This window comes from Loxodonta africana, chromosome 4, assembly GCF_030014295.1.
Source record: "Loxodonta africana isolate mLoxAfr1 chromosome 4, mLoxAfr1.hap2, whole genome shotgun sequence".
Taxonomy (NCBI): domain Eukaryota; kingdom Metazoa; phylum Chordata; class Mammalia; order Proboscidea; family Elephantidae; genus Loxodonta; species Loxodonta africana.
Genome location: NC_087345.1, coordinates 177,795,535 through 177,823,376, shown reverse-complemented (window position 1 = coordinate 177,823,376; position 27,842 = coordinate 177,795,535). Strand labels below are relative to the sequence as shown.

At 39.8% G+C, this 27,842-nt stretch overlaps 1 protein-coding gene across 2 annotated transcripts in view; it reads left to right on the top strand.

The window, feature by feature from the left end:
* Positions 1-6,230: 6,230 nt before the first annotated feature.
* Positions 6,231-27,842, top strand: part of LARP4B (La ribonucleoprotein 4B) — a 135,747-nt gene continuing 114,135 nt past the window's right edge. Inside the window, exon 1 of one of the 2 annotated variants that reach the window (XM_064285070.1) lies at positions 6,231-6,554. The gene's annotated coding sequence lies outside the window, so the exon portion shown is untranslated. Of the gene's footprint in view, positions 6,555-17,361; positions 22,913-27,842 lie in introns of those variants that run through there. The other variant, XM_010590611.3, reaches the window with a different exon arrangement.

The following is a 27,842-nucleotide window of genomic DNA, read 5'->3' as shown; positions in this document are numbered from 1 at the left end:
TTAAAGTCTGGAAAGGTGTGCATCAGGGTTGCATTCTTTCACCATACTTATTCAATCTATATAAAACCCAAAAACCAAATCCGTGGCCTTTGAGTTAATTTCAACTCACCACAACCCTACAGGTTTCCAACTGCCTGATATGGTTTCCAAGGAGCGCCTGGTGAATTTGAACTGCCATAGCTCTTAACCACTATGCCCCCAGGGCAAATAATCTGAGAAGCTGGGCTATATGAAGAAGGCAGCATCAAGATTGGAGGAAAATACATTAACAACCTGTGATACGCAGTTGAAACAACCTTGCTTACTGAATGAAAGTGAAGAGGACTTGAAGCACTTACTGATAAAGATCAAAGACTACAGCTGTCAGTATGGATTGCACCTCAACATAAAGAAAACAAAAATCCTCATAACTCGACCAATAAGCAACATCATGATAAACAGAGAAAGTTTGAAGTTGTCAAGGATTTCATTTTACTTGGATCCACAATCAATGCCCATGGGAGCAGCAGTCAAGAAATCAGACGATGTGTTGCGTTGGGCAAATCTGCTGCAAAAGACCTCTTTAAAGTGTTGGAAGGCAAAGATGTCACTTTGAGGACTAAGGTGTGCCTGACCCAAGTCATTGTATTTTCAGTCACCTCATTTGTACATGAAAGCTGGACAATGAATAAGGAAGGTCAAAGAAGAATTGATGCCTTTGAATTAAGGCGTTGGCGAAGAATATTGAATATACCACGGACTGCCAGAAGAATGAACAAATCTTTCTGGGAAGAAGTACAACCTCAATGCTCCTTAGAAGCAAAGATGGCAAGCCTTAGTCTCACATACTTTGCACATGCTATCAGGAGGGAGCAGTCGCTGGAGAAGGACATTATCCTTGGTAAAATAGAGAGTCAGTGGAAAAGAAGAAGACCCTCAATGAGTTGCGTTGACACAGTGGCTGCAACAAACATGGCAGAGATTGTGAGCATGGCGCAGGACCGGGCAGTGTTTCGTTGCTATGATTTTGAATCAAATCAATGGCACCTAACAATAATAACAAAGCTGCATTCTCTGCATATCAGGAGGCACATGGTGTTAATTTGTCCCATTATCGGTGATGTTAACGTTGATCACTTACGACGGTGACCATCATATTAATCCACTGTAAAAAGTACCCTTCTTCCCCATGAAATTAATAAGTTTTGGAATCAAAATTGTGTACATAACCTGTTCCTTGACAACCTGTCATCCAATAATTTCAGCATTTCTTGATGATTCTTGCGAGAATGAAGTATTTCTGATAGCCGTAACACGGTGATTGTTTAAATCATTTTCTCATTATCTGGCATTCTACTGTAAAGAAAGCTTTCCCTTCTCCTGTGACACCTTTTTCATTTATTTACTCATCTATTTATCTATATTTCTTAGTGTCTGTATGAACTCATGAGTTCTTTCTTACTCACTGTATTATAACGTATTAGTGTCATTATTCATTTTGATCATTCTACCTAATTTGATTAGGCCGATTCCTTTTTTTTTGTTTGTTTCTTTGGGGGGTGTTTTTGGGACTGGAGATACTCCACATCTTAAAACCTTTTGAGGACTCCCTTTTGCCTCACAATAAAATCTTGACTCACAACCAAACCCAAACTTCTTAAATGCCTAACAAGACCCCTTCTGGTTCTTGCCTCGCTCATCTCTCTTTGTCCCCTCCACCCCGTCTTACCAACTTCACTTTACACGGTCGTGTTAAAATATTTCTTGTTTTCTGAGTAGCCCTGGCCTCTCATAGGCCTTCCCACCTGGTGTACCTTCTGTGTGGAAGGTTTGTCAGCACCCTACCCTCTCTTTGTCTCTTCAGCCTTGGTTTAGTTATCCCTCTTTCTGACTCCTTCCTTCCCAAGCTGGGTTAGGTGCCTGTTTTAATCCGGGTTCTCTAGAGGAGCAAAACCAGTGAAGCATATATATATATATACATCGAGAGAAAATTTCTTCAGGGAAATGGCTCACACAATCTGGTGGAGCTGACAAGTCACAAATCCATTGGTCAGGCAACAACATGATGACCTCTGCTGTCTCAAGTGGTTGCAGGCTGATGAACCCAAAATCTGCAGGTCAGGCCACAGGCTGGAGGCCTCTGCTGGTTCACAGGATTGCTGGGGTTGGAGAATTCAAAATGTGCAGGCCAAGTGGCAGGCCAGAGACTTCTGCAGGCTTACATCCCAAGAATGAGGCCAGGCAATGAGAAGAGTGCAAGTTCGAGAAAGAGAGCCAAGTTTGCCAGAACATCCATTTATATGCTGGATGCAGGCCACACCCCCAAGGAAACTCCCTTTTCAACTGATTGGCTGCTTACATCAGATCAGAAGAATGGAACATGATTACATAGTGTCTGACAAACCACTAAGAATCATAGCCTAAGCAAGTTGACACATAACATTAACCATCCCAGTGCTCTCCCATATGCTTGCTACCCGAGCACTCCATGTGCACCGTTAACACTTATTACTCTTTATTCTTTACTGTCTGTTTACCTAATTTTTTTAGTCTGATTTTGCTACTAGACTGAGAGCTCCTTGAGAGAAGAGAATGTGTCTTGCTCTCTGTTATCTCCCGAGCTCTTAGCACAATCCCTGAGGTTTGGCAGGTGATTAGTGAATATTTGTTTAATTAATGGGTAAATGAATAGTTCTAAAAGTCATTACAAATGAATTTTTGAGTAATGTGGTTAAGCCAATGGGAATGAGTTTGCTAACATCAGGTAAGGTAGTTTTCAAAGATAATATACACAATGGAAATGCTGAGAAAATAAAGCAATGTTCTTAGAAGACTAGCTGAAATTTATGCCTTTACTAACATAATAATGACTAGCTTTGGTTATTGGTTACTTCAATAGATATTTATTAAGTATATACTGTGAGCACATAGGGTCGCCGTGAGTCAGAATTGACTGGACAGCAACTATGAACAACAACGTGAGCCACACATAGTTAAACAGATCGCTGAAATTGTCTCTGCCCTTGAGGAACAGACCATTTGGTTGGGTGTCAACCACATAAATAGAAAATTATTACAATGTGATGAATATTTTAATACAGAATGCTGAGAAAATCCAGAGGGGAGACCAACTATCTAAAAGGGAAAGATTTGCATGGTTTACATCTGAGCCGAAGCTTGAAAAATAAGCAAGATTTTACCACAAATAGAAGTAGACAGAGGTAGGACAGTTTAGGCAAAAGGAATAGCATATGTGAAGGACCCTTAAAGGACATAAAATTTTCAAGAACAAAAAGATGGTCCATTCTAAAGAAGTTTCATGCTTAACTTCTAGGAAGCTAGTGCTCCTCCAATCTGTTTTTTAATAGGATAATACACACAACGGAAATACTGGGGAGTATTTATCAGAGAAAATGCTAGGAAAATAAAACAATGAATCGTGGAAACAGTTTGCACTTGTCTACTAACCTAAAGGTTGGTGATTCAAACCCACCCCATGGCACCATATAAGTAAGGCCTGGCAACCTGCTTCCTTAAAGATTACAGCCATGAAAATCCTGTGGAGAAGTTTTAGTCTATAACACATGGAGTCACTATGAGTTGGAATGGACTCAACGGCAATGGGTTTGGTTTTTTTGGTGTATATATGATCAATCCACCAGAGTAGTTATAAAAGAAGTGATTCAGCAAACTTAAAGGAAATGTAGCATACTTTACCTTTGATTTTTCTTTTTTTCCCCATAAAATTGATTAGGGAATAGGTAAGATATTCTTGTATATGAGGAAGGTACCCTAGCATAAAGTCTTCAACCTTCTCACTTAAATTGCAGAGAATATAATTGATCCTGTTGAAGAGATACAGGTAGTCCCTGACTTATGACATATACCAGTTATGACGAACCACACTTATGACTGTCAGTGTATCTGGATCGTTGCATCTCCAGGGAGGAAGTTACCAGAAAATGCATGCTGGGGAAATGGAAAAAATTGCTGAGTTTTGCGAACATGTTCTAAACATTTTACTAGGGTAATATGATGGCAGAGATCGGTGGAAAATCATCCATATGGCAAGAATGCTGAATTTAGAACTTGATATGGGGAAATCCTGGCTATGGCCGCTAACCAAAGGTCCATAGTTCAAATCCACCAGGTGCTCCTTGGAAACCCTGTGGGGCAGCTCCCCTCCGTCCTGTAGGGTCGTTATGAGTCCGAATTGACTCAACGGCAATGGGTTTTGTTTCCGGTTTATCGTGAGGTGGATCATGAAGGGGAAGTGACAGATCAGGACTTAATGGATTTTGAAGAGAAAAGAAATGCGGAAGGAGAAAAACAATGAGGAAGAGGAAGGAGAGAAGTCGTCAAAAAAATTTTACAGTGAAAGGATTAGCTGGAGTTTTCTCTGAACTAAATCAGAGGCTTCAGTTGCTTGGAAACATGGACCCAAACGCTGATTGCTTTGCTAAAGTCAAAAGGTAAATTCAAGAAGCAGTGAGATGTTACTGCAAAATACATGAAGAAAAAAAGGACTATATGGACAACTCTCACTAGAAATGTGATCCCCATTCCCAGGGATGATTTAGAACCTTCCACAAATGGAGTTAGTATGCAACTGACGAAACGCCAACAGTGTCAAACTCTTCCCCATCGTTGGTGTAAATTTTTATGATTTGTGTATTTTTTTATGTATGTATGTATTAAAATATATTTGTAAATTCGTATGTAATGTTTCCAACCTCAAAAGAAAATAAAGATCAGATTATCAAGATACTGATAATAAAAGGCAATAGTCAAAAAAAAAGAAGTTTCGATTTACCTCAGAAGCGACTTAAAGAGGAGCTGTTGGAACGGAATCCCCATGGGAAATTGGGAGACTATCTGTGCTGAAAATATCATCCCTTTATTTAATAAGGGATCAAGAAACTGGAGGGAGGATAACGAGGTAATAACAACCATTCTGTGAATTTTTAATATGCACTAATGGCCAGTTAACAATGAACAGCTGCCTCCAATGGGGGAAAAATGGACAGATGACATATGGGGCACTATGAAGCATGGCTGGATAAAGGGGACAACTATACTGGGAGAAGAAGGTACTGTTGGTACAGACTTGGTTGAGTAAATAAAGCCTAGAGAGGGGGCTAACATTTACTGGACGCCTACTATTGTGCCAGGCACACTGTACTATACAAGACAGCCTTTCATTATTATCTCATTAGGGACTCAAGTGTCTTTGAGGTATATTTCTAAGATCAAAAGGCATCAAGACACAGATAGTATGTAGCTCAAATCACAGAGGATAAGAGACAAAAAAAGTCTGATAATTTAGAAGTCAGGACCTACTGATAACTATTGGGCAATTTATTTACTTCGGTAAAAAGCAACTATTCAAAAAAAGGGATAAAATTTTAGGGGGTGACAGAATGAGGATGGTTCTAAAGAAGAACGTAAATTAGGCGAGAAAACAAATATTTGCACGACGCCCTCTTCCTCTGACAGCTCCGATTCAGTCCTGGGAGTCCCTAGTCTGCTGAAAAAGACCGGTGCATATCCCTTGGCTTCGTCGCTGGTTCCGGCAATGGCACTTGCTCAGCGCCGCTCGCGAGGCTCCGGCGCCGGGGAACGCGGCGACTCCGCGGTGGGGTGAGCCTGGCCACAGCAGAGATCACACCAGGTGCATTCCTCCGCAGCGGGCATCACCTGCTGACGCCTCCGTAGCCCTTTAGGAGCCCGGGAGCCGCCCGAGCTGGGGGCAGCCAGGAAGTGCGGGCTCCCGGCCCGGGTGTCCGCCAGCAGACCGCCGCTCCCCGCGCTCAGCCGCCGAGGCCAGGAGGGCATCCCCCCAGCACATGCGCTCCAAGCGCGGCCCAGAGGCGGGGACCGGGTAGGGAGACAGTCCCGGGGATGCGAGCAGGAACGGTGGAAGCCGCTCTCGACCAGGTCAGGCCGCCGCCGCCGCCCTTTCCCAGCTCGCTGGAGGGCCGGGCGCAGAGGCGGCGGCGGCGGCAGCAGTGAGCTGACCCGCGCCAATCAGAAGCGCCAGCTGGGAGGGACGCTCGCCGCGGAAAAGCCGGGGGTGGAGACGGGGGCGGGCAGGGGCGGGGAGCGCTGGCCCAATGGGGGCGCCGCCTGGGATTGACGTGAGGCTCTCCGGGCCGCGGAGAGCGCCAGTGCCCGGCCTCAGTGACTGAGGGAGGCAGGGGACCGGGTGGAGGGGAACGGGAAGGCGGGATTTCCGCCAGAGTCCCGGAAGTGGGAGGCTGTGTGTTCTCATGCGAACGGGAAGGAGCGTTGAGGATTTGGAGTCTCGAGGTTGAGACATTTTCGGGCCCGAAAGGGGAAGAATTCGCTGTCGCCGCCGCCGCCAGCCCGCGCCGCTCCCTACCCTGCCCTCCCCCTCTTTCCCGGCGCCCGCCCGCTCCGCCTCTTCCTTCCCTTTCCCTTCCCTTCCCTCTCCTCTCGCCCTAGTCCCCTCGTGTGGCACGGTCGCCGGGGCAGCCAGGGCTGCGGCGGAGGAGCCCGTGGCCGGGGTCAGGCAGTGGCGGCGGCGGCGGCTGTGGCTGGAACGGCGCTGACAGGTGAGTGTGGAGGCCGCGGCGGGAGCGTCGGCGGAGGGAAGGCCGGGGCAACTCTTCCCCACACACTTACTCCTCAGACCTCGCACTTCTCCTTCGCCCCCTCCCCCGCCGCCGCCCCTAGCGCCGGGCCCGGGCTGGGGGAGGGGAGGAACCGAGAGTTGGGCGGGGACTCCTCCCTCTCCCCTCCCCCAGCCGGGCTCGGACCCGCCGCCCGGCTCTCGCCTGTCACCGGAGCCGCCATCTTCCCGCCGGAGGCGACTCTCCAGGCTCTGGCTGGGTCGGCTCCTGGCTCTGCCGACGATTTCCCTTGGTTAGCAGCTGCCTTCAGGCCCGAGTCGTGGAGGTGGAGGCCCAGGGCAGGGAAGGAGGAAGCAGCTTAATGTAGGGGTTTCTCAGGCCCCGGCCCGGCCTTGCTCAATTAAGTCTCCACAGCTTTCTGTATCCCCTAGAGGGCCGAGGTGGGAATTGGCGCCCACCGAGGGGGCGCGCCTGCTTGGCCTGGGCGAGTCCCTCCTCCTCCTGCCCAGGCCCTTTCCGGACTGCCTTGGAGGGCGGGTCGCCCCCGGAGGATCTCGAAGAGCCTTGGCAAATGCTGAATAACAGGGGCGAGGATCTGGGTCCTTGCGGGGTTCCTGCTCCTTTTCCTGAACCTGGCCGCGGACGGGGGCGGCGGCAGCTGGACTCGGCGCTGTCAGCGTCTCCCGGAGCTGCACTGCGGCGGCCCGCGGCCTGGCCCCCCACCCCCGCCCCGGTTTCTGCCCCTTCCCCCAGAAAGCCAAGTTGTGGTTGCCCCCTCCTTCCAGTCCCTCATTTTCTTTTCAGCCTGCCCTAGATGAAACGAAGAGGTTATACAGTTCTGTTTAATCGTTTTTCGTGTGGTTTGCCTTTAGGACAGCTGGCTGGGTCGTCCAGCTAGCTGATGGCCCCACCTGAGGATGGGCTCGTTAGGGTGTCGGATTCTTTTAGGACCAGGAAGTATGGATCCTGTTGCTCTGGTGTTTGTGTGAAATATTCCTGTTTTTCTCTTGATAGGCTTGAGCAATAACAAATTCAGAAGGAAAAAGGGAAATCAAATCTGAAGATTCCCTGTTTGAAACAGACAAATACAGTCTCAAACAGATCAGGAAACGCTTATCATGTGGTTCTCTAAAATCAGAACGTACATTTAAGAGTTATTCAGACTACGGTGTGATTTTGTATTCCAACTTTGTGTGAATGTAATCTTTTGATCCTCCCTCCTTTTTATGTAAAACGGTCTTAAATTTTGCCTGAGATGAAACCTGAAAAATTTACCTGTAGAGCATCTCTGGAAACCCTGGTGGCGGAGTGGTAAAGCCACAGCGGCTAACCATGAGGTCAGCAGTTCGAATCCACCAGGTGCTCCTTGGAAACTCGATGGGGCAGTTGTTCTCTGTCCTTTAGGGTCGCTATGAGTCGGAATCAACTCGATGGTAGTGGGTTGTGTGTGGGTAGAGTATCTCTTATCGGACATCTGTCTGAGACCCTCTCACTTGCTTTCACTGTAACCTGCCTTTATCTTAAAGTGGAAGTTTGCAGTTTTAAATAACTGACAAAACGAAATTACTTCCCTTGAAAGTGCAGTGAAATTAGTTTGTAAGTATAAACAAGTATTTTTTTCCAGTAGAGATAATATCATTTTGAAGGTGAATATTTTAAGTAGGCATACTAGTTATTTTTTCCCTTGTGAAAGTTATTTTTCTTCTACTCTCTAGCTTTGGTTGAACTGAGAATATTGTGCTGGTGTCTTATTTTAAGTAGTGTTAAATATTTTAAATGCCTTTGAAATAGGTGTTGCAAAGACCACAGGGGCGGAGAGTGATGTTCACCTTTTCCTTGGTGGTCAGATAGTATGTGAAATGTGCAATTTCCATACTTCCCCAACCTGCCTGGCTCCTCCTAATTTACAGTCAGGGTAATTTACAGAAGTTGAAATGGTTGTGGCTTTTTAACTTTTCTCTGTATTTAATATACTTGAAAGATAGTTTTGTAATCAGGCTACACAACAAATAACTTAAGCGAGGTTTGCTTGAGTTGCTAAAGTAAAATACTTTCTAAAAAGGCATCAGATTAAAAAGTTTATTATTCAACCATATGTTTGGTTTGTATACTCCACTTTAAAACTTGTGTTTGGTTAGAAATAAGTTATTCCTGTATTTTGAAAAGTTGATGTGAGTTGACTTGACATGAAAGAAATGTCATGGCTTCTTAATTTGTTAGAAATTATTTACTCTCTTGGTGCTTCAGTTTCCTCATCTGTAAAAAGGGGATGGTTGTCTTAGTCACAAAGGGCTGTTGCGATACAAACATATCAGTGTTGCCTGTTTTTACTATTTTAATTATTATTGAATTCTTGTTGAGAATTAGGAGAGAGATATTTACCTTAGTACTTTCTAAAGTATATTACATTGTGGCTGTTGATTTTAATTTAATAGCGGAGAGAAATTTTTACTTGATCACATGTATCTGGGCAAAGAAAACAGGTTCCGTGGACAGAATATATTTGGACAAAGGGGTTACACTATATTTGAGTAGAAAGCCAGAGGAAAAATATGTATGATAATATGGGTACAGACGTCTCCTAGCGTTTGTTAAAAATTAATCAAAACTCAAAGAAGTTGAAACAGCGTTCTGTATGCATATAGGGAGAACATTCTGATAAAAAAAAAACAAAACTAAATTGCTAGAGCAGGCTGGTTACAATGAAGCTTATAAAGAGGAGGGAGAAGAAGATGATCAACCCTTGGCTAATATTAATGTGATTGATTGAACCCTGCCTTCCCCCCTTAACTTGAAATCAGCTGATAACCTGGCTACTAGGTGGCCTCTAGCCTGGCTGCTAAAAATTTGGCCCTCCACCCACCTGCAGCCATGAGACTTTTTGAGATTTAAATTAGGAAAGCTTAGTTAATTGGCCTGATAATGTGTTTAGTGCTTCTGTTCTACCTCCTGCTTTCTTGGGTAGTAGTACCTGGGGTCTTCAAAGCTTGGAAGCAGCTATCCAAGGTACAGTTGGCCTGTATTCTCCTGGAACAACACAGAAAGACAGTCAGGAATAGGAAGAGGAAATGGACTGTGTGGCTAATTGCTTCCATGAACAACTGCCTCCTTTGCCATGAGACCAGAACTGGATGGTGCTTGGCTATCATTACTGAACATTTTGATCAAAGATTCTGTGGAAGAGTCCTGATCGAGGGGCGAAAATGTAGAACAGAATTTCAAAATCCCATGGAATCAGAATTTTCTGGGGCCATAGAGGATGGAACCCCTGAGAGTATTGCCCTGAGATTATCTTTAAACCGTAAGCCAAAAATAACCCCTAAAGTCTTCTTAAAACCAAATAGTTTAGCTTAACTAGTGAAGAATGTCTGCCTTGAGTATTGCGCTCTTTCAAGATCTATCTCTATGAGATCACATTGACAACAACAAAAAACCCATTGCTGTCGAGAAGATTCCGACTCATAGCGGCCCTATAGGACAGAGTAGAACTGCCCTGTAGAGTTTCCAAGGAGTGCCTGGTAGATTTGAACTGCCAACCTTTTGGTTAGCAGCCATAGCTCTTAACTACTACACCACCAGGGTTTCCACATTAACAACAGCAACTTGAAAAATTAGGAAATTAAGGGAGCAGTGAGTTTATGTTAACGGGGGAGGAGTAACTCCGAAAAGAGGCTGAGAATGATTGCACAACTGGAAGAACGGAATCACTGTCACTGAGTTATACATGTAGAAACAGTTGAATTGGTGTATGTTCTGTGTATTCTCAACAACAAAAATTAAAGTTTTTTCAATTTCAGGGGAAAAAAATTAGAGCCTAGAGTCTTTTTTCATTTAAATCAGGAGGTAATGGTTTTGTTGACCATTCTTTTCTAGGAGGAAAAGACAAATTTACATTTCTGTAGAGCAGCTTCTGGCAGGATTTTGCAGTTTGGGTCAGGCTGTTTACAGTTAATATAGGGTCCCTGTGAGTTGGAATTGACTTGATGGCAGTGAGTTTTTTTGGCTTTACTTGGTTTTGTGACTAAGAAAAACCTTAAAATCAAAGTAAGATATCTGTTACTAATTTTCTTCTTCAACCCATTCATGTTGACAGATTCTTTAGAAAAGTAGCAGAAATTCAGTGGTAAAAATTTCAGAGTTATTTGATTTTATTTACTATTCCTGGGGATTGCCCTTTAAAAAAAGAGAGAGATTTGGAGAATTTACTGAACAAGGTGATTTCCAGAAGTAATCACAAATTTTGACAAATATATTTAAACTCTGGAAACAAATATTTTAGTCACTTAAAAACTTTTTGCTGTTGAGTTGATTCCAACTCATGGCAACCTATTATTGTGTGTCCAGTTTTCAGTGGCTGATATTTGGAAGTAGGTCATCAGGCCTTTCTTCGGAGGTGCCTCTGGTTGTACTCAGACTTCCAGCTTTGAGTTAGTGCCTTAACTGTTTGCACCACCCAGGGACAGTCACTTGTTTTTATGAAGCAAAATCTTCACATATCCTGAAACATAATTCTAAAATATTTAAGGGCAATTTGGGATATTAAGTTGTTAATGGCAATTACAAAACACAGTGCTTTCAAGTAGCTGTCTCCGCTCTATGTAGATCTGCAACAACGTTTACAAATTTTTGTAGTGATAGACTTGGACTTAGTGTTACCAACCAAGAAGTGGCTGACGAACTCCTTTCATGATTGTTTCAGAATCTTATGCTGGAGTTCATACTTTCCATTAAAACAGTAAAACACTGATAGTTAGGATTATAACCCAAGCGTTCCAATTTTAGTATCATGTGCCATCTTTATGATGGTATGGAGGTTGTAAAAAAGCTGCGTAGGTATATTTCGCTTTAAATTCCTTTTGTTTTAGTCCTGATAGTAAAGGCACAGGTTTTAAGTATGCTTTCAGAATGCATGTGTGTGTCCTTGCAGGTTTCTTTCAGATTTAAGGAATTTTCTTCAGTTTCATAATTGCAAGAAAATCTCAGATTGTATTCTTGTAATTCTTCCTATAACAACCCTTTTCTCAATGGGGAGGGGGAAACATGAATACTGAAATTTTGCTTATTGAAAATATATTGTTAAATATTGACAGTGCACCAGGGGCTTGCTTGCTTATGCTTTTTGATAAAACTTTATGCTTGTTTCTTAAAAAGCTCATTTTTCTGTAAGAGCAAATTTGAGTGCATGGTAATTGAGACATTGCCTTCTGAGGAAGTTAAACTCATCAGGCCTGATTTCAGTTTGGTTTAAACTTTTGCTCCTAATTGTTGTGTATGTTGACATCTTTGGAGATTCTTTACTTCTCCTGGAGTTAGAAAATGAATTTGATAGAGATGATATGAAATTGTAAGGTAGGAAACCATTAGGCTCTCTGTTCTCTTATTAAAAGAAGATAGTTCCAAAATTGTTACATTGTACAGCAGGAATGTGTTTCCCCCCTAACATTCTAATACTTTATTTTTCCCTTGTATAAATGTCTTCCTTAGGAACAGAGGAACTTAGATTAGTTTCAGGCCAACCCCCCACTCCACTCCAACCCCCCCCCACCTGTCTTTTGTGCCTTCATTGCCTTTATAAACTTTGTCTTTTCATCTTTTTTACTGTGAATCTGTTGTGGCTCCTATTTTAATCATAAAGGATTTGCAGTTGAGTGATGTGCCTTCTTTCATAGTATTGTTCTTTTGTTCAATGTCAACTCTGCTGCCCCTGGTAGTGAGACCCTGGGCCATCAAGTAGCATTGTGTAATATTGAAATATTTACTATTTAACTCAGATCTGTAAGCATGTTACCTTTTTAGGGGAAGTTTAATAATTACTGAGATGAGATTTAGCTTCACCGAAAATATTCTTTATGAAATCTGATGTGCAGAAATTTTGGCTAAAAGTAATAAATTAGAATGGTATTTGCATGATTAAAAACAAAATACTGTCTTATTTACACACACCATTTTAGTTATACTGCAGCCAAAGAGGTTGCTTTAAAGTTATGTCTTGTTTGTTATACCCCTTTTAAAAGCTTATCAGTGACTATCCCCTGCCTAAATATGAAAAGCTCAGGCTCCCAAACATGATGTGCCTAATCCTATGTGGCTGGGTATATTTCTATATTTTTTCTTCTCATTTCTAAAAGGCTGTAATGAACTGGACCGCCTTTGTCTTCCAGCACTGACCACTGCCTCCCTCTCCAGGTGTTGCATACTTTTTGTTGCCTTGTTGCCTTTGGTAGTTTCTTTGCCTGAAATATCACACACACACCCTTTTTTTCTTTTATTTAGCTCCTTAAACCAGTGGTCATGGAGTTGACTCTGACTCATGGCAGACCCCACGTGTGTCAGAGTAGGACTGTTGAATAGGGTTCTCAGTGGATGATTTTCCAGGAGTCAACCCCAGATCTTTCTTCCAAGGTGCCTCTTGGTGGCCTTGAACCTCTAACCTTTCGGTTAGCAGCCAAGTATGTTAACCGTTCCCACAACCCAGGGACTCCACTTAGCTCCTTAACCCATTCTTAAAAGATATTTCAAAAGTTCTTCAGAAATCCTTGCCTTGATTTTCAAAGATTGTACTGAGTGCTTCTGTTTCCATAGTATGCTAAGCATACCTTTTGTCTTTTTTAGCACTTAATATGCTTTTGAAATTAATGTACACTCCTTGCTGTGGAGATCTTGTTTTTATATTTGTAACCTCTTTGCCCAGCCCTGTGCCTGGTACACTACAGCTGTTTAGTAAAATTTATTCAACTGCAGGGATAAAGGAGCGCTGATGGTGCAGTGGTTGGGCGTTTGGCTGCTAACCAAAAGGTCAGTGGTTTGAATCCACCAGCTGCTCCTTGGAAACCCTGTTGGGCACTTCTACTCCGACCTGTAGGATTGCTGTCGGGTCACTATGAGTCAGAATCGACTTGACAGCAGTGAGTTTGGGTAACAGGCGCAGGGATAAAAACACATATCTAAAGACATCTGCCACCCTAGTTTTAGAGAAAATATTTGCAAATCATACATTTCCATGCTTCTGCGAACAAACATGAAAATCTTAACTCTCAAAGAATATATTAGGTAATTATTATAGGGTTTCTTCTAGTGCGTAAAAATTATATTTACAAGATAGTTTATAAGATTTTAACTGGCATTTTCATAGCAACCTCTAATGTAGAAAATGTTTTCAGTAGAATAATTTAACTGACCTCTAAATTAGTTTCTCAGTTTATAAAAAGTACCCCCCCTTTTTTTTTTATTGTGGTAAATATATATGTAACAAAACATTTGCCATTTCAATATTTTTCACATGTGCACTTCAGCAACATTATGTTTATTACGTTGTTCAACCATCACTGTTATCTGTCTCCAGTTTTTCCACCATCCTTAACAGAAGCTCAGTGTCACCTAAGCAGTTTCCCCTTCCCCCTCCCTCCTCCTCCTAAAAAAAAAAAAAATAGCAACCATTAATAAATTTTGGTCACTGTATACACCTACCCACTTCAGACATTTCATACAAATGGGATCATACAGTATTTGTCCTTTTCTGACTGACCCATTCCACCCAGCATAATGCCTTCAAGTTTCATCCATGTTGTAGCATGCAGCAGGACTCTCAGCTCTCCGTATGGCTGAGTACATGCCCCCTTTTCATAACCATAAAAATCTGTTTGCTTTATTTTCTTCTAAATTAAAACAAATTATATCAACCAAAAAATCAATTAAAGTTTGATAATATTTTTATACTTAAGTGGATTTTTCCATTTTTTTATTCCTTGTTAAGAATCATTTAAAACTAGTCTCAGTGATATGAAGGAAGGTCACTGAGATAGAAGAAAACAATTTTTTTCTTTAGCACATATTTTTAACTAATCAGACACCAGGGCTACAAAGATGAAAGAGATACCAAAACTTTTTTCTAAGGCTGATAGTATAGGAGGAATTAGGACATTGAATTGTTTTAAAGTAATGTAAACTGGTATTTGGACTCTTGAAGCTTCCATACCTGAAACTTATTGATGACTTTTAACTCTAATCTTGGTAACTCTTAACTGTAATCTTGTTATAATCATAGCATATAGCATATCCTGTGTCAGGCATTTCTTATCTCTCTTCCCTGCCGTAGTATTCTTTATAACACCTTTTACATATAATACGTTATATAGTTTACTTATTTTGTGGAGGATCTGTTTTCTACTACTTGAATGTAAACTCTGAGAGATCAGGGATTTTTGCTGTTTTGTTCATTGATGAAAAAACCCAGACCATAGAATATTACCTGCCACATAGCATGCACTAAAGTATGAATAAATCCAAGTTTACAATGGTAAACAAAAGTGATAAATTCCCCTTTGGAGCTTTTCTCCCACTGAGGGAGATAGACAAATAATCAAATGTAAAAGTACAATGGGATATAACAAGGAGACTTGGTGTAGACCTTGAGGAATCAAGAAGGTTTTTCTAAGGAACCAGTGGTTGAGCTGAAATTCGAAAGACTGAATTTGAGTTGATTAAGTGAAGGATTGAGGTGAGGATGAGAGAATAGCAAAAACTCTGAAGTGGGAAGGGGCAAAGCATTTTGGAGGAACTAATTTAAACGAAGCTTGGGTTGCTGAAGTAGTGGAAGGGGATAAGTGGCTGGGAAAGGTAGGCAGGGAGCTAGATCATATAGAGTCTGTGGTCCTGGTGTAGGTTGAGAATTTTGCTCTTTATCCTGAGAGCATTTGGAAGGAATTGGAGAGTTTTAAACAGGAGAATTACATGATCAGAATTGCGTTTTAGAAATAATCATTCTGTTTTATAGAGAATAGGTTGGAAGAGGGCAAGAATGGATGCACACAGATCAGTATTACTTTGTATTACATCACGAAGGTGATGAACCCTCTTCTAGTTTATGCCTCTATCATAGTTGAAAAGGCTGCACTAGTATAAATGAAGAATAGCTTGCTAAGAACCCCTTTAATTTATATTACACATAATCATGTATGTTTAAAAAATACTTTGGAAAGTTTTTAGGTGATATATGCCTTAAATCTGCTACTATTTGTCAGTCGTTTGACGTATTCGTAATTACTTTCCAATTGTATTAAGGTAGACTTGTTAACAGATTCCCGTTTTAGGAAAATCTCTGAAAAATGGGAACATTTTGTTTTCAAACTTCAAAAAACTTTTTTTTATTGTCACAGCTCAGAATATAGGGATAAAACATAGCGACTAATTTGACATAGATTTACAAGTTGCCCCAATGATTATCTTTCTGTGAATGTGTTAAATATTTCTCTTTTCCTTTGCCTTTTTAACACATTTTTTGTTTGTTTATTCTTTTTCTCATTTTTTTTTTTTTCCTTTCATTAAGTTTTTGTTTGTTGCTAGTTGCCATTGAGTCGACCTTGACCCATGGCGATCCTCTGTGTGCAGAGAACTGCTTCATAGGGTTTTCAGGGCTGTGACCTTTGGGAAGCAGATCGCCAGACTTTACATCCAAGGTGCCACTGGGTGGGTTTGAACTGCCAACTTCTTGGTTAGTTGTCCAGCACTTAACCACCTGTACAACCCAGGGACGCTAAATATTTTCCTATTCAAGTTTTCTTCTAAAAAATCAACTCTTTTAAAACCTTTTCTTTAAAGACTTCATATTTTTATGAACAGTATTTTTCATTTTCATTGTTGATTATATCTTTTGTATTTCATTGTTGAGATTTTACTATGTAATTTTTGCCTTACCACTTGAAAGCTATATCTAAACTGCATGTGTGAGTACGCGTCTTATGTGTGCAGGCCCATGTGTATATAAACTGTATATAGTACTGGTAATTCATTGCTGCCTAGCTTATCAGTACTTCTCTGTAGTCAGAGAATACTATCAATAAGCTTTAAAAGTAGACTTGAAGTCCCTATGGAAAGTTACCTTTTAAAAATCTAGCTGTATAGAAAGGCCTTACTTGTGTTTTTACTTGAGGTAAAAACATTCAGGCAGAGTTAATTTTTCAAGAAGTAAACCTTCACAGCATTTCATACCAATTGTCATTTAGAGTGTTTCTCTAGTACCCTGGTGGCATAGTGATTACGAGCTATGGCTGCTAACCAAAAGGTCGGCAGTTCAAATCCACCAGGTGCTCTAGGAAACCCTATGGGGCAGTTCTGCTCTGTCCTGTAGGGTTGCTATGAGTCGGAATCAACTCGACAGCAATAGGTTTGGTTTTTTTGGTTTAAATCTTTTTCAATAAAACTTTCCTTGGAATTAAGTTCCATGTTTCTGTTTGATTAATATCTGTACCTCCAGTGACACTTGTTATCAAACTAAAATACTATTTCAGGTTGCCCCTCAACAGGCCATTGTACAAACAAGTAACTGATGAAATCAGCAGTGTTTGCTTCTTCACTTCTTATATATCTAGGGAAAGGAGGGCAATTAATGAAGACCAAAGGATGAAGCTTAGTTGTCAGAAAAAGAAGGAGTATATCAGTGGCTGTTATGCATAAATACTTACTTTAGTTTCCAGAGCTCTTCCCATTTCTTTGTATATATTGATGAATTTTATCTATTCTGCTGGATTCATTATCTTTTAAGGCTCAGTGCAAGAGAGCAAGTGTGAAAGGACTGGAAAGAGAAAAACAGAATTGCCAAATAAAGCTGCAAAAGTATTCAGGCATGTAGACTTTAACAGTCTCTGTGACCTGGCGAAATTCCTGTTAGAATAAAACGTTTTCCTGCAAAAGAGTGCCTTGGAATTTTAAATGATCGTATATTTTAGTATCTTTCAGTCAAGCCCATAGGAGTGCTTGGCTGTGCTTTTTTTTTTTTTTTTTAATTGTGCTTTAGGTGAAAGTTTACAGCTCAAGTTAATTTCTCATACAGAAATTTATATACATATTGTTATGTGACAGTGGTTGCAATCCCTGTTCTTTTTTAAATTCAGAGTATTTAAGTGTGATTGTCATTGTGGCAGTTTTTTTTTTTTTTTAATTGAGTGTAAGTTTTTCATGAAATCACAGAGATTACAGCTCAAGATAAAAAGCCATACATCAGTTGTTTTTCCCAAAGTCATGTGGCTGCAGATCTTATTACTAGATAGTTTTATGAGTGGAGCAAATAAAAGTTGGATCATTAGTCCCAATTTACAGTTTGGTGTTGGAAGGAGGGTAATTAGGTAAGTTTTAGATAATTTATAAAGAATGTATTTACCAAATCTTTAATAATAATTAACACTTAATCAGCTTTATGTGTTATTGTTCAGTTGCATGGAATACTTTGTTTTTATCAGTGCCACTGGTACCTGTCTTGAATTATAAGTCTGAGAGGAAGCCTTTAATTCTTTTTGACTATTCATATAATGTTAGGTCTGAAATGAAAGAACACTTTGAATAGGGTAGTCATTTTCTGAGACTTTGTGTTTTGATCTACATTATTTTATCAACTGAGATTTGATAACTGACTTCTGAAAATATTTGCCAGAAAATGGTGTAATGTTGCAGTTGTAGTCTTAGGATTTTAGATTTCTGTAAAGATTCAGAAACAAAGCAAAGCTCATAGAGGTAAAATTAGAAATACTAATTAGTTGGTGGCGGAGCTAGGACTGTAACTTTGGTCTTGTCTCATTCAATATTCCACTGCACTGTAATTATTGAAACTCAAGATACTCTTCAAGGTGTATCCTAAACAGTGGAATTTCAAAAGGAAAATTGAAATTGGTGGAAGCATTAATTTTAACTATGCTGTAGTATTTTAAGTGTTTTAATGTTTTTTAAGTTCAGATTCTTAAAGCAGCTGTTATACTCTGCTTATACTTTTTAAAAAGTTGATATTATGTTTTTACTCCAGGAAAATTAAGGGTTTTGTCAATTTAGATAATTTATTAACTTTAATCCAGATAGGAGGGTGGCAACAGATCTTCAACACTCTCTGAATCATAGTCAAACTGCAGTTCACATTTTTATCTTTGAGGAATAGTCTTAAGAAAAATTCATATAAATTATTTTCTTCCTAAAGCAAACAGTTGTTAATTTTAATATCCATTCTGCCAACAGAGGGGTCTGTGTTCATGTTTTGGAAATGTCAGCATCTTTGTTCATATCCATCACTTTTTTATTTTAAAGACCTCAAACTAAAGAGAAAGTGACATGCTGTGAGCAGTATAGCCACTTCTCTTGCCCTTTAGTTTACCATCCTCAAGCAACTGTTTTGGCTTGCTTCTTGCTGTGTATGTAATGGTTTCAGATTTTTTAACAACATACAGCCTCCTACAAACTGTGAGAAATTAATAAAATTACAGTAGTTCCCACCCTCAGCAATGTAAAAAAACCAATTTGTTTTATAATACTTTTTTTTTTTTTTTTCCTTTGGAACACCTGTTTACTGTTTGGGAAACTGAGGCCTGGAAATAATTTTGCCTTACAACAGACCATAAAGGAAAAGTGGAAAATGGAATCTTTCTAGCTTCTTGCTTCCAGGCTCATTTGCAAATAATATTAGATCTAAGAAAGTACAGCTATTCTGCCAGACACTTTGGATCAAATTACATGATATATTTTGTTGCTTAAATCCTACGTCATAGTTAAGCATCAGAAAGGCAAGTTTTAACCAGAAAGTTTTAATAGTAATTTTTATAGTGATTATCTTTTTTTAAAGAATTTCCTTTTTAATTTATTTTTTCACTCAGTGGTTATTTATTAAGTAATACAGTAAAACCTACAAAAGCCGGAATCTGTGTAAGGCAGGGACCTGTCAGAGGACAACTAAAATATTTTCCACCAATAGAGAGTGATAGAAAAGTGGCTTAAGACTGCACCCTATCAAAGGTGGAAAACTTGCGAGACCTGGAAAAACAAGGCAGTGCTGTTGAGTTCTTGCTCTCACAGGTTTTACTGCACTAATAGGCCAGGTACTGAAGCAAAGCGTTTGGGAGACAAAGATGAATTAAATGTCACTTGCCATCAAGAAACAAATAGTACAGAAAAAAAAGTAAAAATATGATACAGTAATTACAGTTTAATCCAACAGGATAAGGTAGAGTGGGAACAGTACGCTATGGCAGCTCAGAGGAGGAAATGCCTTCTGCTCTCTGGAAGCCCCTGTTCATGCTTCAAAACACAGATTGGCTGTTCTCTTCTTGGTGAAGCCTTTAACTTTCCCATTGGCCCTCACTTCAGACTTCTCTTACAGGAATATGACTTACTTCCATTGCATATTTATGTTCCCCGTGAAACTGTGGGGCACGGAAGTTATAGTGATTATTTTTGAGGTCAGATTTATTGCACACGATACGATTGAGAGAAATTAATGTACTTTGCTGAACAGTAATTCAGAATTGTTGAACAGATTGGAATTTTAAATAGCCGATTCAGATTCTGATAGATGGCTTGAAACTTTTATGATGGCGTTAGGCACATTGTCTGTTGAAATGAGAATAAAGAGATACATCACGATCCAAACTGGCCTATGAGTTGTAATCCACTTTGTTTATAAAATGGAGAAGGTATTATGTGTTGGATAGATATCATTTGAAATATTAAACTGAAAGTTTATCCAAAGTAATACATGCTTTCAAATTCATACTTTTAGAATTAAATTTTTTTTTTTTTTAAGTAATACCACTTTAGGAACCCTGGTGGTGTAACAGTTAAGTGCTCAGCTGCTAACCAGAAGGTTGGTAGTTGAACTCACCCAGTGGCTGTGTGGGAGAAGAACCTGGCAATCTTCTCCCATAAAGATTACAGCTGGAATGGACTCAGTGGCGCCCAGCCAACAACATTACTTTTAATACTCAGGGATATTTGTTACATTTTTAATATTAAGTAGTTTACACTATCATCTTGGAAAACTTGAAAAGTATCTTCAGCTGTAACACCTAATATTTGAATATTATAGTTTAATTCTGTGCTTGATATAAGAGACTCTTACATTCTGAGTACAGGTTGGTATTTCATAGCTTTCCCAGGTCGTGGAAATAATAGTAATGCCTAAATTTTTTAAGCATGTGCTCTGTGCTAGGCACTGTGCTATGCACTTTATGTGTACTAATAAATTCTCACGACAGTCCTGTAAGATGAAGAAAATGAGATACAAATTGGTGTGTCCACAGTCACCATCTGATAAGATGTGGGATCAGGATTCAGACTCAGGTACTCTTCGTTCCAGAGCCCATGCTCTTAACTAGTGCATTCAGTCCTCCTTAGACATTTTAATCTGCTCATAGGCAGACTTCAGGAAATCTTTAGCTTGGGAATTTGTATCTAAAATTTTTAGTATGCCTGCTTTTCCATTGACAGGATTCGTAGCTTTTAGAAGATTTTTAAAAGGGTGTTTGACCTCTTCCCCCAATACAAGCAATTGTTTTATTGTGCGCTTGCCACTTAGGAACTTCCTTGATGATTTTTTGTTTTGATAATTTAATTAAATTAAATTTTTAAAGGCCAGCGTTGCTTTATATAGTTAACATCCCAAGTGCATGTTTTCTATATGCACATGCATGCATGTGTCCACAACACCTACAGACATACAAAATCTAGAGAATAAAATAAAGTTAAAATTAACTCCAAATGATTTTACCGTAATGTATAAATAATTGCCTTTTACCATGTTAGCACATCATTTGGCATATGTAGCAACAGAGGTGTTCACTTGGAATCATTTCATTTTCTGAGCTTTATATTGTAAATGGTAGGAATTTCTTCCTACATGCTTATTGCCATGAAAGAAGAAATTATTTAAGTGTGTTTCCTGAGATTCTACTCTTATTAGGTACTGTATTAGGAATACAGTAGTAAACAAAACCAATAAAACCTGTTGCCGTCAAGTTAATTCTGACTCCTAGTGATGAAAACTTTTTGAGTTGGAGAGATTTTTAATTTGATATGCTCAGTTGTTAGATGTAAAGGGTTTGTGGGAGCATATACAACACCTCACCCAGACATTGTTGGGAGGGTGAGAAGTAACATTTAAGCTGAGCCCATTGTCGTAGAGTTGATTCAGACTTATAACGACCCTATACAACAGAGTAGAACTACCCCATAGGGTTTCCAAGGCTGTAACCTTTATGGTAGCAAACTGCCACATCTCTCTCCCGAAACTGGTGGGTTTGAACCACCAACCTTTTGGTTAGCAGCTTAGCGCTTAACCACTGTGCCACCAAAGCTCACTGTATCTGAGCTAGCTATACTTATTTTCACTTTATCCTGAATGCGAGCCATCACAGGGTTTAACCTGTGGAATGATGAGACGAGTTTCACGTTTTAGGAGGATCTTTCTGTTGAAAAATTGGTGGGGTTGGTGGGAGACTAGAAAAAGGAGGACTATTTAAAAAGTTGGGGTAGTTAATTCGTTTCAGAGATAATGGTTATCTGAACAATTTAGTAACAAGAGGAATGGAGAGAGATAAACTCATTTGAGAAAAAGAGGTTAAAAATTATTTTGCAGATTACTGGCTTGGGTAGCTGGGTAAGTGATTAATATCTTTCCTTGAGATAGGAGGGATTGATTGTCAGCATCTGTTTTAAATAAGGAGTGGGGATTGGGAATGGCTTTATTTTTGAATGACTGATTTCCAGAAGAGTCTGTAGGCCATAAAATCTTCATTAATTTGCTTAGATAGTTGCTCTGAAATTGAGCATATGTATGTTAACTGAAGCAATGAAATACGGAGCAGAAAAGATAACTGTAAGGAGACCAATGAGGTAGAAGCTCAGAAACAGATGTTCACGGAATCCAGTCACCAGACTTGATGCTTGCTGGTGAGAACAGCAATACCTATAGAATGGTTAATGCTTGTGGGTGGTGAGCTACTCTTCCGTATGCCCCTGTAGTTCTCTTCTTACTAGTTCAGTTGTATATTTACCAAGAGTCCGTTTTGCTTGTTCCCAGACTTGTTCATGTCAGTTGTATTTAGTATTGGAATTACATAATTCAGTATAAACTGATGACAGTAGTGCAGAAATAGTCATTTGAAAACTTTGGAATGTCTCAACAAAAGGAAGTCACTAAGAAAAAATTGAAGAATAATCATTCTGAAAGCATCGTGTCATTTGTTCTGTTGTACATAAGGTTGCTGTGAGCCGGAGCTGACTTGACAGCAACTAACAACAGCAAGAAATTCTACATTATACGTTACAGATGTGGCTTATGTGAGTGAGAAATAAGAAAACCTGATCAACTGACTCAGTCTAGGAAAAAGGCCTGAGTGAAGAAACAGTTATGTTTAAGTTAAAAAGATTAAATACGCATTTGTGATTTTGTAGCATCACCTACTCTTAATAATTTCCTCTTGCAGTTACTTCCAGTCACATAAGGCAAGAGAGATTTTACTGCATTTAGTTCGGAGGAAGAGCATTCCGAGGAATTTGAGAAAGAAAAGCTAAAGAAGTAGAAATACCAGGTAGGTGTGAGTATCACCAAAGTTAAAGGAAGGAAGGATTTTTAGGAGAGAATGGTCAGTGTTAAATGTAGCTGGAAGATTCAGTAGATCTAGCAACAAGCAATGATTGGTGATCTTGGAAGGAACAATTTCAGTGGAGGTTGCGGACAGGAACAAATTCGTGGTGGAGTAGCTGAGTGAGGAGTTGGAGAGATGGTAGGAAAGAGATAACCAAAAAAGCCAAAACCAAACCCGTTGCCCTTGAGTTGATTCTGACTCATCGTGACCCTGTAGGACAAAGTAGAAATACCCCATAGGGTTTCCAAGGAGCAGCTGTGGAGTCGAACTGCTGACCTTTTGGTTAGCAGCCAAGCTCTTAACTGCTGTGCCACCAGGGCTCCAAGAGAGAGATAAATATGGGTAAAGCTTTAGAGAAGCTGCATCCTAAAAGAGAGGCAAAAAAAAAAAAAAAGTAGTGTTAGGGTAGGCCCCTCCCCTCAGCACCTTTAGGTTTTTTCCTCCCTCCCTTGCTTCTCTCCCCTTCCCACTCTTCTTCCCTTCACTTTCTTTCTGATAACAAATAGGCTCAGGCATGTTTTAAACAATGACAGGAAGGAACCAGGGAGTAAGAGATTGAAAATACAGGAAAAAAAAAAAGCATAACTGAGAAGGTAGGAGGGAATGGGATTGAGATGATAGGTAGAGGAACTAACGTTAGATAGGACCAGTGTTCCTTCAATGAATAAAATTTGTTTTTCTCCAAACTTTGATTCTAGAGTAGCTTCTTTGATGCAGAAACTACTGAGAAAAACCTCATTCTTTGAATAAAGTTTTTAAAAGTTGTCCTATGTCCTGGCTATATTTAGGTACTTTGACTTGACTTGTGAGGTCTGATTTCTGGACCTATTTTGGGTTGTAATTGTTATGGAATATTCCCTTTCTTTTATAGAAGGCTGGAAACCCAGGTGGTGTAGTGGTTTAGAGTTGTGGCTGCGAACCAGAAGGTCAGCAGTTCATATCCACCAGACGTTCCTTGGAAACTATGCGGCAGTTTTGCTCTGTCCTTTAGGGTTGCTATATGAGTCAGAATTGACTAGACGGCAATGGGATTGGTTTGGTTTTTTACAGAAGGCTATGAAATATATATCTTTTAAGAATATTAAATTCAAGAAAGGAAGGATGTACATTAATGTAGACCTTGAAATAAGGTATATTTTGTTACCACTTATAAAGCTGTTAAATGACTTCTAATTTTTAAGGAAAATGATTTCCATGTTCAGATAACAAGACTTGAGGGGGTACCTGTAGGACTATAGTAAGGACTTAAGGAAGACAGTTTGGCGTATTTGTAACTGCCATCTGTTTTGTTGTCATCAAACAGCTATTTATTGCTTTATAGCTCTGTAGACCCTTTGAAATTTTTTCATGACCTCCTGAATTTCATTATCTTTCATTTGGAGAAAAATTACTCACTCTGCTTTGATTTATTGGCTGATTGATTACTGTAAATCAGAAGAATCTTTTCCTCAAAGCAAAGTTTTTTAATTTAATATGCTTGACAACTGTATTTTGGTAGTACTTTAAGATATTAGTCTCTTATAGGTTAAAGAAGCGAAAATATCAGTGGTGTGTTACAGTTTTTACTAATTCAATTTGTATGTAGTTTCAAGCCTTCAAACAATTTATGTTGTAGAAATTTGAATGCACCTTTTTTACCTTTTAAAAAGTTGTAATTTTAGCATGTCAGGAACCTTGGACTCTAGTTGTGGTTCTTTGGCTCCCCAGTTTGAGAATTATACGGTTAAGCTAGTTCTGAGCTGTTTTCCAGTCCTGGCATTCTGTCATTCTTTAAACTGTTGAGTTCCAAGTTTGCTCACTACCACCCTCATCTTATTCTTTAAGTATTGTACCCTTTCCGTGGGAAAAAAAAAAAAAACTGGCATTAAGATTATAAATCAGAAAGCTCGATAGAATTAGATCTATAATCCTTGGGAAAATGCAAGACTTCTTAGAATGGTGAGGGGAATAGAGGCTTTTTTCCATTCAAAAGGGTCGAGGCAGTGTTACAGGACTTAGCCTGGTAGGCTTAGTGGTTAAGTGCTACCACTCCTAACCAAGAGGTCAGCAGTTTGAATCCACCAGGCGCTTCTTGGAAACTCTATGGGGCAGTTCTATTATGTCCCGTAGGGTCGCTATGAGTCAGAGTCGACGCGACGGCAGCGGGTTTGGGTTGGTTTTTTTTTTTTTTTTTCTAGATTTTTAGAAGGACTTCCTGTATTGTGGCACAGATTCTGATATTTCCTTGGTATGGGCATATACTAACACTACATCTGTCCACCAGCATTTTTTTTTCCAAATTTAAAAGAAAGAGAAGATTTTATGGAGCATCTGTAATCTCAAGAAAATGATTGCAAATTAAAAATGGAATTAACAACGTGAATAAAAAAAAATGTAAAAAAAGAACTAACATATACAACCCCCTAGGGTAGCAATAAGTTATAAAAGATGTTGAATGAGGCAGTTGTGCTCTTTGTCTAAAACATGATATTAATATGAGATGTGAGCACTAAGTTGTTTTTATTTTTTTGTAGCCTAAACTCTGGTTACATTTTGCTTGCTATGGACAGCCTTAATGTTTGGCCAAGTAAAGAGATAGCATAAATAAGCATTGGTGCAGAGGTTCACCTAAAAGTTTGCGTTTGCAGCAAGTGAGCAGATTGATAGAAAAAGAACTTGGAAGGGCAAGGTGGTAGAAATGAGGGTACTAAGGCAAGATAGGTTTAACAGGGCTCTTAGTGTGGTAAAAGTATGTTACTAGGTTAGACACCATAAACCTGGCATACTGCTAACGTGTCAGGCACTGTCAGTCTCATCACAGGAAGTAGTTAAACATTTTTCACTATTTTATTAAAAATGTTTGATTGTTGGGAGGCGGGGCCAAGATGGCAGAATAGACAGACACTCCTGGCGAGCCCTCTTAGAACAAAGACCCGAAAAAACAAGTGAAACGAGTATATTTATGACAAGCTAGGAGCCCTGAACATCAAAGGCAAAGTTACAAAACAAACTGAGGGGCAGGGGGAGGAAGAGATGGTTCAGAAGTGGAGAGGAGTTACTGGACCTGAATCGACGGAAGCCCTCAGGCACCATTCCCCTGAGCTGCTGCGGCAAAAGCAGCCAGCCATGCAGCCTACTCATATCTCCGGAACCAGAGAAGAATGGCGCTCTCGGCAAAAGCTGAGTACCTGCGTATAGTTTGACGTGTCCCCTGCTTCTAAGCCGGCTTCAGAGGCTGTTGATCTCCCTGGGCCTGAGGTAGGCCCTGTTGAGTGCCTAGAGCCATCTTCCCGGCCTTGGAGAAGGAATAAATGCACAGTTGGAGGAAAAGATAATTTGCCAGCTCCACTAACTGGGGGAACTCAGGACAGAAGTGGCTCCTGTTCAGGCATAAATGGTCTGTGGTATTTCAGAGCATAGAACAGGACGGAATACTCCAAAACTCATTCTATGAAGCCAGCATATCCCTGATACCAAAAACAGATAAAGACACCACAAAAACAGAAAATTATAGACCTATATCCCTCATGAACTTAGATGCAAAAATCCTCAACAAAATTCTAGCCAACAGAATTCAACAACATATCAAAAGAGTAATTCACCATGACCAAGTGGGATTCATACCAGGTATGCAGGGATGGTTCAACATTAGAAAAACAATGTAATCCATTGTATAAATAAAATGAAAGACAAGAATCACATGATTTTATCAACTGATGCAGAAAAGGCATTCGACAAAGCTCAACACCCGTTCATGATAAAAAGTCTCAGCAAAATAGGAATAGAAGGAAAATTCCTCACCATAATAAAGGGCATTTATGCAAAGCCAAGAGCCAACATTATCCTAAGCAGAGAGAGACTGAAAGCCTTCCCCTTGAGAACCGGAACCAGACAAGGATGTCATTTATCACCACTCTTACTCAACATTGTGCTGGAGATCCTACCCAGAGCTATTAGGCTAGATAAATAAAGGGCATCCAAACTGGCAAAGAAGAAGTAAAAGTGTCTCTATTTGCAGATGACATGATTTTATACACAGAAAACCCTAAGGAATCCTCAAGAAAACTACTGAAACTAATAGAAGAGTTCAGTAGTGTGTCAGGATACAAGATAAACATACAAAAATCAGTTAAATTCCTCTACACCAACAAAAAGAACATTGAAGAGGAAACCACCAAATCAATACCATTTACAGTAGCCCCCAAGAGATAAGATACTTAAGAATAAATCTTACTAGAGATGTAAAAGACTTATACAAAGAAAACTACAAAACACTTTTGCAAGAAACCAAAAGAGACCTACATAAGTGGAAAAACATACCTCACTCATGGATAGGAAGATTTAACATTATAAAAATGCCTGTTCTACCAAAAGCGATCTATAGATTTCATGCAATTCCAATCTAAATTCCAACAACATTCTTTAATGAGATGGAGAAACAAATCACCAACTTCATATGGAAGGGAAGGAGGACCTGGATAAGTAAAGCGTTACTGAAAAAGAAGAATAAAGTGGGAGGCCTTACTGTACCCAATTTTAGAACCTGTTATACTGCCACAGTAGTCAACACAGCCTGGTACTGGTATAACAACAAATACGTAGACCAGTGGAACAGAATTGAGAATCCACACATAAATTCATCCACGTATGAGCAGTTGATATTTGACAGAGGCCCCAAAACAGTCAAAAGGAGAAAGACAGTCTTTTTAACAAATGGTGCTGGCATAACTGGATATCTATCTGCAAAAAAAATAATGACCCATACCTCACTCCATGCACAAAAACGACCTCAAAATGGATCAAAGACCTAAATATAAAATCTAAAATGATAAAGATCAAGGAAGAAAAAATAGGGACAATGTTAGGAGCCCTAATACATGGCATAAACAGTATA